This window comes from Gordionus sp. m RMFG-2023, chromosome 3, assembly GCF_954871325.1.
Source record: "Gordionus sp. m RMFG-2023 chromosome 3, tfGorSpeb1-WG-v2, whole genome shotgun sequence".
Lineage (NCBI taxonomy): Eukaryota > Metazoa > Nematomorpha > Gordioida > Chordodea > Parachordodidae > Gordionus > Gordionus sp. m RMFG-2023.
Genome location: NC_088777.1, coordinates 45,879,685 through 45,892,121, shown reverse-complemented (window position 1 = coordinate 45,892,121; position 12,437 = coordinate 45,879,685). Strand labels below are relative to the sequence as shown.

General features: G+C 25.6%; 1 long non-coding RNA gene across 1 annotated transcript; it reads right to left on the bottom strand.

Annotated features, from left to right (window-relative positions):
* Positions 1–7,122: 7,122 nt before the first annotated feature.
* LOC135926568 (uncharacterized) lies at positions 7,123–10,919 on the bottom strand. The gene is made up of 3 exons (XR_010571916.1): positions 10,811–10,919; positions 10,558–10,686; positions 7,123–7,347 (listed from the first exon to the last, which is right to left on the bottom strand). It is a non-coding gene; the product is annotated as an uncharacterized LOC135926568 (long non-coding RNA).
* Positions 10,920–12,437: the final 1,518 nt, after the last annotated feature.

Genomic DNA, 12,437 nt, shown 5'->3' with positions numbered 1-12,437 from the left:
ATATTCTATTTACAATTATAACAAATAAAATATTTTGGGCACAGGACCCATGCGTTCAACTTTTAAATATTCTGCATTGAAACCGATCTTCAAAATATGAAAATTAAGTCTTTACATATAATACAAAAATCTTTTATTAATTTATTTAACAATGTGATTAATATGTAATTAATAATAAAATAACTTTTTTAATACCTTTTTAACAGACAAACCATAAAAAGTAGTGTTACTACCAGGGTTGCCATGCCTCCCCCCATCAGTGGGAGTCTCCCACAATTTTTTAGTTTACCCACATACATCTCACTCCCACAAAACTCCCACAATTAGAAATCTCCCACAATCTCCCACAAAAATCTCCCACAATTTTTTAATTTCTCCCACAATTTTTTTTTTAGCATTTAAATGTTTTTTATATATAAATAATAATTTTGAGAGACAGTATTTGATTATTTTTAAAATAAATTTTAAATATTTATTCGAAAAATATGTCTAGTTCTTTTATTTTATTTTTACGCTAATCTCCATCCAACCAATCCAATCCATTCGACATTTTCAAAATTTGAAGTTAGAAAAGTATGTATATTGGCACCTCAACAACCTCAACTGGTATGAAACAAAAATCAATTAAGAATTTCTTCAAGAAATCAGTGCCAGTGATTCCTGAGGTGGTGGAACTTAAGCATCTTCGTGATCGTGTTCGTGGTATGTATAATTAATGTATATAGTATGTATAATTATAAATATATAATAGTACATAAACAGTTTATATTGAAAATAATTTTTCTTTTTATATATTTAATTATAACATTTTATTGTCCAAAAAACAACATCAGTATTGGAAACTAGTGCTTTAACCTCAAAGCAATCTAAATCTCACCTAGAGGATAATTATCATGGTATATATAAATAAAAATATAAAATATGTATAATATTTAGGATTTCTTAGGCTTAGATTAAAGATGATTAGGATAATAATAGTTTCTAAGATGAGTTCCACTTTCATTGCTAATTTTTTAAAATATAATAGTACATAAGTAATTTATATTGAAAATAATTTTTCTTTTTATATATTTAATTATAACATTTTATTGTCCAAAAAACAACATCAGTATTGGAAACTAGTGTTTTAACCTCAAAACAATCTAAATCTCACCTAGAAGATGACTATCATGGTATATATAAATAAAAATATAAAATATGTATAATATTTAGGATTTCTTAAGCTTAGATTAAAGATGATTAGGATAATAATATTTTCTAAGTTCCACTTTCATTGCTAATTTTTAAAAATATTACTTCTAATATTAATAATATATTTTTTAAAATATAATAGTACATAAGTAATTTATATTGAAAATAATTTTTCTTTTTATATATTTAATTATAACATTTTATTGTCCAAAAAACAACATCAGTATTGGAAACTAGTGCTTTAACCTCAAAACAATCTAAATCTCACCTAGAAGATAACTATCATGGTATATATAAATAAAAATATAAAATATGTATAATATTTAGGAAATTTTTTTTTATTTTTATTTTCTTAGATAAGTTCCACTTGCATTCAAATATTAATAATTTATTTAGTAAGGAAATAATTTTTAAAATTATGCGCATTCTATATTTTTAACTATCGTATTAAAATTAATGACAAATATTCTTAATTTACATTTGAAAATAATTATATAGGAATAAAAGCTTTAAAACGTATGTCTCCAAAATATTCGCCGTCTATATCCGATTCGGATGAAACTGGAGATCTTTCTGAAAATAGTATTTATTTCTTATAATTTTTAAAAATAAGCATATAAAATTAGGATATGTTTTTAGTTCATATAAATCATTTTTTTAATAAAATAGCACTTTGATAATTAATTTTGCTTTAAATATCCTAACAAAATTGATTATCTTTTTATATTTTATATACTATATAATCCGAGAAAGTCAATAAAAGAAGAAAATATATATGTAAATATAACAAGATAAGGGAGCAAAAATATGTTTGGTTGATGAGGCTTACAGGTAGCCATGCTAAATGTAGAATATGTCTTACAGTATTTAGTTACTACAATGGGGGGGGGGAATATGATATTTTGCGACACCAAAAATCGTCAAAGCATAAGTCAGTACAGGGGAGTCTATCAACGTCTATTGCAATACAAAAATATTCTCCAAAAAATAATACAGATGCAACTACAATTGCGGAAACTGTATATTCATATCATGTAGTTCAACATTCACAGAGCTATCTGTCATCACAATGTGGGTCGAATCTCTTCCCCATAATATTTAACGACTCCAAAATAAGTGCTAACTTTACTTGTGGTAGGACAAAAATGAGCAAGGCTATCACAAATGTGTTAGGACCTGAATCCAAGAGGTCAATTCTAGACGATTTGAAAGAAGGGCATCCATATGCTATTTTAACAGATGCATCAAATAAGTGAAATATTAAAACTTTTCCCTGATTCTTTGCTATTTCAACAAGAATAAGGGCATTTCTATAAAACTATTGAAATTTTTTTCATCCGATAGTGAAAAATCCAACGATATAGCTAACCACATAATGCTAAATATAGCTGATTCAGGGTTATCAATGAGTTGCATGTCAGCTTTCTGCGCTTAATGCCTCTGTTAATTTTGGCAAAAATCAAAGTGTATTTACCGAATTGAGGCAGCACAATAGTGAATTAATACCAATTGGCTGTATATGCCATATACTGCATAATTCTTGCAAGAAGGCAATGAATGCACTATCTGTAGATGTCGAAATAATTGTGATGAAATGTTTTAACGAATTTAGTTCATCAACTAAAAGAGTCACTGAATTAAAAGAATTAGTGGAGTGGTCTGATTTGGAATGGTGTGAGTTGTTGCGATATGTACCTATCAGGTGGTTATCATTAATACCTGCCATCGAGAGAAAAATTTTATGAACCCTTAAAGAAATACTTCTTAAATAAAGATTTTAAAAGCTGTCCAAAAATTTTGAAAAATTTAAATTTTTTCGAAGATGAAATGTCAGAAGCATATTTAGGATTAGTTTCACATGTAGGAAATCTACTTCATGTAGTTACAGTTGCAATCAGAAGATTCTTTATTGATAAAGATTCACAAAATTATGCTACAGCTCTGTTCATCTCTACAGTTAAAAATAGATAATAAATTTTATAGCGCTATTGCTAAAAATATCATATTAAAATGTTCAAATATAACTATAATTAACGTATTTTTAAATGAAGCAAATATTTTTATTAAGACAATTTTGGAATATTTACAATCAAAATTTGATTTTAATAACTCTATTTACAAGTGTATAAATATTATGACCTTGGAACAGAAACCATCATTTGATGGTTTCTGTAATTTAATAAATATATTAAAATTACCGATAGACATTGAAGCCTTGTTTGAAGAGATTGTATTTTTTCCATTTTTTATGATTCGCCAGAATACTTAAAGTTAGATAGTCTAAAAGCAGAGGAGAAATGGGTGGAATTTTTTCGTAATAACGATAAATCCCCATGCTTGGAAAAAATTTGCGAGTATGTTTTCTCCTTACCTCATTCTAATGCCTCATCGGAGCGCATTTTTAGCCTGATGAGGACTGCCTGGAGAAAGGAGAGAAATCGAATTGCTTTAACAACATTAGAGGCCGAGTTAATGGTTAAACAAAATTATAAAATGTCATGCCAGGAATTTTATAAATATCTTAATAACGACGGTAAACGTTTAGTTCCATTATTTAAATCTCAAATAAAATATAATTAACTAAAAATATTTGACTTTCTATATTTTATAAAATCTTATTTATACATTTGCATAAAATCAAATAAATTTATTTTTTACATTGTAAAATTAATATTTTGAATATTTTGGCAAATCATAAAAATAAAGTAGCATTACAATCTCCATAAACATGACATCATATTAAATCTTATTAATAATTACGATAATAGTAATAATATTCTTACTTTGGTATTTCTGCAGCATAATTTAGTGAACCTTTATTAAATTATATTCTTCTGATTGCAACTGCATATTAACAGCATATAGTAGATTTCCTATATGTAAAATTCCTCAATATACTTCTGCCATTTATTTAAATTTTTTTCAAAATATTAGGACAGCTTTTATAATCTATTTATTTTTTAAAGGTTTGTAAAATTTTAAAATTCTACGATGGCGCGTATTAGGAGGAACCTGTCAACCAACATTATGCTGACTCAATTCTGTAAATACACTCTGGGTTTTGCCAAATTCACTGAGGAATTATCAGATCAGAAAGCTGCCATGCAATTCATTGGTAATGCCAAATCTGCCATATTTACCATTATATATGGTTAGCTATGTCTTTGGATATTTCATATCTGGAGAAATTTTTTTTAATAGTTTTATTGAAATGACATTTATTTTGTTGAAATAGGGGAGGATTAAGGGAAATGTTTTGATATCTCCTTATTAGATGCATCTGTTAGAATTGCATATGTTTGCACATCTTTCAAATCGTCAAGAATTGACCTTCTGGATATATATCCTAAATCATTGTTTATAGCCTTTCTCATTTTGTGTTCTACAAAGTATACTTTTCATTTATATTAGTCGTTAAATATTATGGGGAAAGATTCAACCAACATTGAGATGTTGAGTAACTCTCTGAATGTTGTACTGCATGTAGGTATTTACCATTTCCGCAACTGTAGTTGCATCTATATTATTTCTTATTTTTGAAGAATATTTATTTTTGTTTTGCAATAGATGTTGATAGAATGCCCTGTACTGATTTATGCATTGAAGATTTTTGATACCTCAAAATATTATATTCCCTTCCCCCATTGTATTAACTAAATACTGTAGAACAACTTCCCCGCACTGATTATAATTATTTTTTACATTGTAAATTTAAAATTGTTTGTTTTTTTATAAAATCTTATTTATACATTTATTTTTTTACATTGTAAAATTACAATTTTTTTATAAAATTTTATCTTGTTTACATTCTTTTGTATTTAAAAAAGATCGTTGGTTATTATTTTTAAACAAAATTAATATATTATAATAAATCAATATGTTATTTTAATAATAAAGATAGTACTCTAAGAAATTTTGTGTCGTACAGTAATTACCTATTTTGAAAAATAGTTGCGTATTTTATTTTGGAAAATAGTTACCTATTTTATTTTAAAGAGTTACCTATTTTATTTTGAAAAATAGTTGGCTATTTTATTTTAAAGAGTTACCTATTTATAGTTGGATATTTTATCTTGAAAAATAGTTGGCTATTTTATTTTGAAAAATAGTTGGCTATTTTATTTTGAAAAATAGTTGGCTATTTTATTTTGAAAAATAGTTGGCTATTTTATTTTGAAAAATAGTTGGCTATTTTATTTTGAAAAAAAGTTAGCTATTTTATTTTGAAGTTAGCTATTTTATTTTGAAAAATAATTACCTATTTTATTTTGGAAAATCGATTAGATTTTATATTTATAAAAAATAATAAGCGGATAACTAAGTCAATTCTAAATCCCGGCCGCAGGCCGAACCTTTGCGGGCCGCAAAAAAATTTTTTTTAGCAATTTCTCCCACAATTTTTATATTTCTCCCACAAAATACCTAATTTCTCCCACAATTTGAAAATTTTGACCTGGCAACCCTGGTTACTACATGAAATTAGATATTCAAACATTTTATTTTCCTTCTCATTATCAAATACTTGTTTATTATCTTGACACATCTATATTTTTATAATGTCTTAAAAAATTTGTAGTAGGATTCTTATTATCAAGCCAAAATAATATCCTGATAACTAAAATGTTCATATCTATTAAAAGGTAATAATTTGAATCGTATTATATTTTCAATTACAATAGATATTATAGATAGAAAATCTTTGTTCATTAAATATAATTCATTTTAAATAATTGTTGATCTTAGTATCAAACTAATAAATGTTTTATATGTTCATATCTGATTGATTGATTGATTAAATATAATTATAATTTGAAATTAATCATATAATATGCCAATATGATATCACAATATCTATATCGCAACAAATTGCAAGATATTTATTTATTAAAATTGAAATATATATGAAAAATTACATTAATAAATTTATATAATAATTATAATTTTATGTATTAAATTTATAAAATATTATATTCTAACCATGTTATTTTTCTTGATGACATATCATTATCACACAATTTTATTTATTTTCATAATCATGAATTTTCTTAGTTGGAATTTTGCGTATATCTTTGTGTATCATTAAAATCGGTTGAGCCGATAAGCCCCTTAGGCCGACTAGCTCTGTTCTCCCTTATTGGTTAAAATTAATTATATGAAATGTCTTATATTGAGTTTTTCTGAAATGTCGAGGTGTATATTATAATCAAATCCTTTCTTCTTATAAATCTTTAAGTAATCCTTTGGCTTCTCTATAATTTAAATTGATTTAGTTACACCGTTATTTTTAACTTCTTACTCTTGATTGTATAGGATGTTAATAAGGTATTAAATGTATTCCATGATGATAATGACATTGACGGTAAAATATATTAAATAAATATTATTTAAAAAAATCAATTTATCAATCATGAAAATAAGACATCTTGAATATAAAAAAAAGTTTTATATTTCAAGGCTTCCAAAATTTCGATTGAAGTTAAAGATTTTTATAGTTATAAAATAATATTACTGTCAGACAATGGTAACAAATTTGAACCGATTTTAAAATTGAAGAAGAAAAAAATACTTTTATACCATTATTACAATAATAATCCAGTTTAATATCAAGATGATTATTCTTAAATCTTTCGTATCTATAAATTATGATTGCATTATTTTCATGGCTGTGAGTTCTTCTTCTAAAAAAAATAGGTTCGGGCATGGGTCAGAGTTTAGTAAAAAAATCTCTGAACCCGGTTGGGTTCAGGTGTGTTCAAGCTTTGGAGACCAGTAAAATAATGACTTATAAAATTTAGATAAAATAACAAAAACATTATTTTTTTAAATTTTTTTTATTATAATTAGTACTGCCATAAAAATAATTTATTATAATTATAATATATAACCAATGTGTTATTTTTTATACAATTTTAAATAATTTTTTGAGCGCGTTTTTAAAAATTTAAAAATCGTATTTTTCTAGGAAATATATTCTATCATGTTTGGAAAAGCTATCTTGTGGATTGTAGGCAATTTTACGTAACCTTTGTGTCGTTTTTATTTCTAATGATGAGCTAATTTGAATCATTTATGATTTATGTTTTCCCCAAAATTCCGTTAAAGGAGCTCTAGCAACCTATTCCTGATCAATAGTTAATAAGATTTGATATCTGGGGTCTAAATATAGTGATGCATAAAAATATTATTATTTAAATAAATATATTCTCTCTAAATCTCATATGCCCTAATATCACATTGGAAATATTATTGTCTTTTTTTTCCAATTCTAAACAGCATTTTATCAAATGTCATAAAAATCGGAGAGGCACATTAGCTCCGATTCTTGTCTCACGTAACCTTAACTGGTTTCAAAATTTCAGATATGTTAACTATTGAATCCCATTCTGTTTCATATAGAATAACATCCGATGGTGTAATAAAGTCTATACAAAAATATTCAATATTAATAACCGATCCAAAATATCATAAATTCAATTATTGCTATTATTTGTCTTTTGCATTATAATTTATGATTAAAAATTTTTATCGAGAAATGGGGAGAATTCGGCAAATAGTCAAATAGTTGAGGGTCTTTGGACATTATTATAAAAAAACGACTCAATCAAACTAAAATTCTGAGGGTATTAAGTTGAATATATTATTTAAAATATAAAGCTTCATAAAATACCATGACACGTTTTAGATTTATATAGATTTTTTTTTTCTTGCAACCCAGTTTACTGAATTACTCCGGAACGATATTAATTAAATATGCCTGGCACAGTATACCTTAGACAGTAATAAGTTTAATATTATATAAATATTGGCCATATTTTATAGAGATATAAGGGCATTTTTACAAATCTTTACAAATTAGAACCCACATTGACCGGTCTAAATCGGATTCAATCTAACTCGGGTAAGTCAAACACGGATTATTTTCTCGAATTATCATAAAAAAATTTGGATCAGACTCAAAAACTGGACGAAATTTTAAATTATTTCGTTTTTCCATATCTTTCTATGAATACTTTTAAGAATAATAATAAATATAGGTCTATAATCGCTTTCAAAGCTTATAATATTATTAGATTTCAATGGGTCGGACTAGGTAATATAGATATCTATATATCTTTGGTAGATAAAATATTATTGGTAACGCTGTTCCATCATACACAATGTAGAGGCCTATATTATGTTTATATTTATACCTAAGTTAGAGGTTAATATTTTAAAATTTCTTACACTAATGAGATTCATACGTTTCCCATGGAACTAAATTATAAATCCCAATGATATCTTCCTTACAAGCATTTATGGTTGGTTCATTGATGTCTAGGTTAAAATCGATATTAATATATCTGCACGAAAAGTTATAAGCTCACTTAGAGATTAAGAATATTTGAGTGGAACAAACGTCTAATTATCTGGCAAAACATATTAATTATAGTTAACCATTTTATAATTTTTTTTATCCCATTTCTCATTTATGCATACATATTTTTTAATTCATTTTTTATATATCATTAGATTTTTTATATATATATTTTTAATTATAATTCGTAAATGAAAAATTTGTGAAAATTTGTTACTTAAATAAAACTTCTAAAATATTTAAAATAAAAAAAAACCATTATAGTTAAAATTATTTATAACCAAAGATTGAAAATCCTACAACTGAAAAAACTGAATAAAACTGCTGGAATAGTTTTATACAATATTTATTCAAAGCTTGTGGATATACATACATTAATAATATTAAGCACTTGCATATAACCTTCACCACATGGATCTCCTTCCTCCTAGTAATGATAATTTATTTTTTTAAATATCATTAAAAGAAAAATTTATTTGACTTGTACTTTAATTTAATTTTTGAAAATTTTGAGTGTACAGATTATAACTGCAAAATCAATTTTTTTTGACCAGCAATCCATGTATAAAAAAAGCTTTCAAACTCAAGGTTCAAAATTTATAATATACACTAGAATAAGGAAAATAATCTCCTGCTATATATTAATTTTATCATCTTTTCGCTAACATACTTAAGTTTTGGACAAATATTTTCCCTTTCTTTCTCCACCCTAATAAATTTCCTTCACCAAGTTAAAAAAAGGCAAATTTTTGACCTTAAAAATGTAATTTTTACGGCATAAGTTATTACATTAGGAATCTTTGTGGATGGCGCTTTTCAATAAATTAAAAGCCTCTAAAAAAAATAACTTTGAGGGTTTCCATCTAAGACAGAAAATCTGTTTAAAGAAATGGTGGTATCCACTCCCCTTTTATAATGATACATTTTTAATAGAAGTTATTTAGTAATTGACTTTTATTATATTACTTTTTTTTGTACACATCTTTTTAGTGACTACTTCATTAAAAAAATCTTAGTAAATATAATATCAGAGATCTGCAAAAAGTGCCAATTGCATAGCCCGGCTCGAATCTACGGATCATCCTTATCTTCGGACCGGCCCGGTTCGGGTTTTATATTTTCTGGCCGGGCCTTAAAATCTTTATATTATTTAGAATATATTATATTTTCAATTTTTATAAATAATAATGGTGATTTAAAATATTTGGTTACAAAATATTCGGATCATTATGGGTATGCCAAGGTTTATTTTTAAAAAATAAAGCTGTTTGATATATATAATATTTCTGTTATTTTTTTATAACCGAAACATTAAATATTGTTCATTAAAAATCTTTTAAAATCGTTTTTAAAGTTAAACATTCAATACTAATTAAATATTTTATAAGGGAAAATAAAATTATTATTACTTTCGAGAAGGTTTCAATTTAACTGATGATGATGTTTAAAAAATTAATGAATCAAAATTATCATTATTTTTCTAATAAACATTAAAACAAAAATACAAGAAGAGATTTTAATCATAAAATATATTCCCTTTGAAATATAATTTCAAGATTAATTTTTTTGTTTTTTTGCTTTTTTGCTTTTATAATTCCTTTTAATATCCATTCACTATTGATTTTAATGATTTCATAGGAGGGGGGGGGGGTTAATTGAGTGGGAATTTTCACTATAAATTACAGAATCGTTTTAGATCTCCTATTCCAAATCCTTTCGCAGGATTACACTAAAATATATATTTTTTCATAAGCTTTTAAAATGATTTTAACAAAAACAGACAAATTTACGAATAAGGGAATTCACCTCTTTCAGGTTACGCTAATGCACGCTTGCATTGATAACTCTTATAATTTGGACATTGTAATGGGAGTAGAGGGAACTAGCCCTTGCCAGTCACGCCGCTGCTTATTGTGTATGGGAGGATATAATTTTTTTTTCTTGCTTCACTAAATTCAGGCCTTTCTAACAAATATGATAAGTTGGCATAGTTAAAAACGATTGAAAATAACTCTTGGGTAATCCGGTGTGCATATCCCTTTTGCTAGAAGATGGTTCTCGTAGTTATCTAGTATACATATTAAGCCACTAGAACATTTACTCAAAATACCATATGGCCCCCAACACACTTCGCCTTTCACCTAAGTATATTCAAAGAATAAATAAGTATAATCATATAAAAAAATAATCAACCAAATATTTTCTTATACTTTTACATTCTACATATGCTCAAGAATTAAATGTAGTTTATTTAATTCAAGATACTTTCGAGCAAACATGGCAGCATCCACATTCGTCCAAAATTAGGTCGCCTTTGCAATCCTTGGGCTTGCTACAAAGACAATAGGAATCATCAGCATTCACCAATCTTTTATATTAAATTTTGTTTTTAAAGTATAAAAATTTTTTTTTCTATTCGATCAATTTTTTAATTATTGATATAAGTCAGGATCGGATCTATTTTCGAAAAATGTATTTTAGATGGAGAAAGACAGTTGATCAATTGGATTTCATTAAGCCCGCTTAATTTTAAAATTTGATGAATTATTAAAGATTCACTTTGCCGTTTATATTTTCGATTTTCATTTTCAAAAACGAATATAACTGTTATAGAACCAAAATTTAAGCTGATAATATTATAAAAAATAGGACCGGGCCGGATGGGCAACATTCTGAAAAATCGGCACTAAGCTGGACCTAACAATTTTTTTGCAAGTTTCTGAAATAATATTGATTACAAAAGCAGAATATTAATAATATCGGAACGGGTTTCTACAAATTATTCACAAATGAACAATATTTTAGCCAAAAAATTATTACATAAGCCTCGAAATTTGATCAAGAGAGGAGGCCAAACCTTTCTTCCCCGTGCCATAAATATGATGTATTATCGAGGCCTTGATTAAAATATTATTTTTGAATAAAATCTAGATTTCCCCGTTTTTCTTAAATCGGCTAAATTAAGTTCCTCGATAACACCAATCATGAAGGAGGAATTTCTTCATTTTGCAAGAAGAACAACAAAAGATCTGAGAATAGAGAGGTTGATTTTTTAAAATGTAAATAATTAATTCAAATATTATTGTAATTATTTATAATGAATGAATTTATTTTTGAATCTCGCTTAATTTTTATATTTTTCGAGAATAAAAAGAAGATTTAAATAGATATTGGAACAGAGAGAAGGCTGAATGATTATTTTATTGGACTTAATCCTATAACCGTTTCTTTTATTGGATAGCGTCTTTTGAACTTTTTGTTCAAAATGAAGAGTTTTCTAACCTATGGAAGATAGATTCTTTCATAATTGTCAAAAATTATATGTCTATTAATATTAAACTAAAAAAAGAACCCTAGTGAAATGTGAGAATGAGCTTTAATTTGTTCGTACACATTCCATGAAATATTTTTTTGTATAAAATTTTCTTGGGATTCTTATATTTTATTCAAAAGAAAATATGGATATATTTATCTTTATATTTAACTATTTTTCACATATACAAAAATAATAGATATATAAGGAGTTATGAAAATATGATTTTGGTAATTTTGTCACAATCACAAATGAATGAAAATATTAAAAAGTTTTATAAATTTAACTTAGTTGATTTTGACGATGAATATTTCTCTATTTAATTAATTAAAATATTTTTAAAAAAAACTTGACTGAAAATGCTTTAAAATATGCAAGAAAATTTATATCGCATTATCAAACTTACCTATTAGAATTGAATAAAACCAATACAACTCCAAAACACAATTTTACAGCTAATTCCATATTTTTTTAAGAAAAATTTTTTTTTAATGAAATTAAAATAAAATTTAAAAAACTTTCCAAGGACGTTTTTAACCATTGCTAGTATTATAAATGTTTTGAGTATTTTGTTCCTTT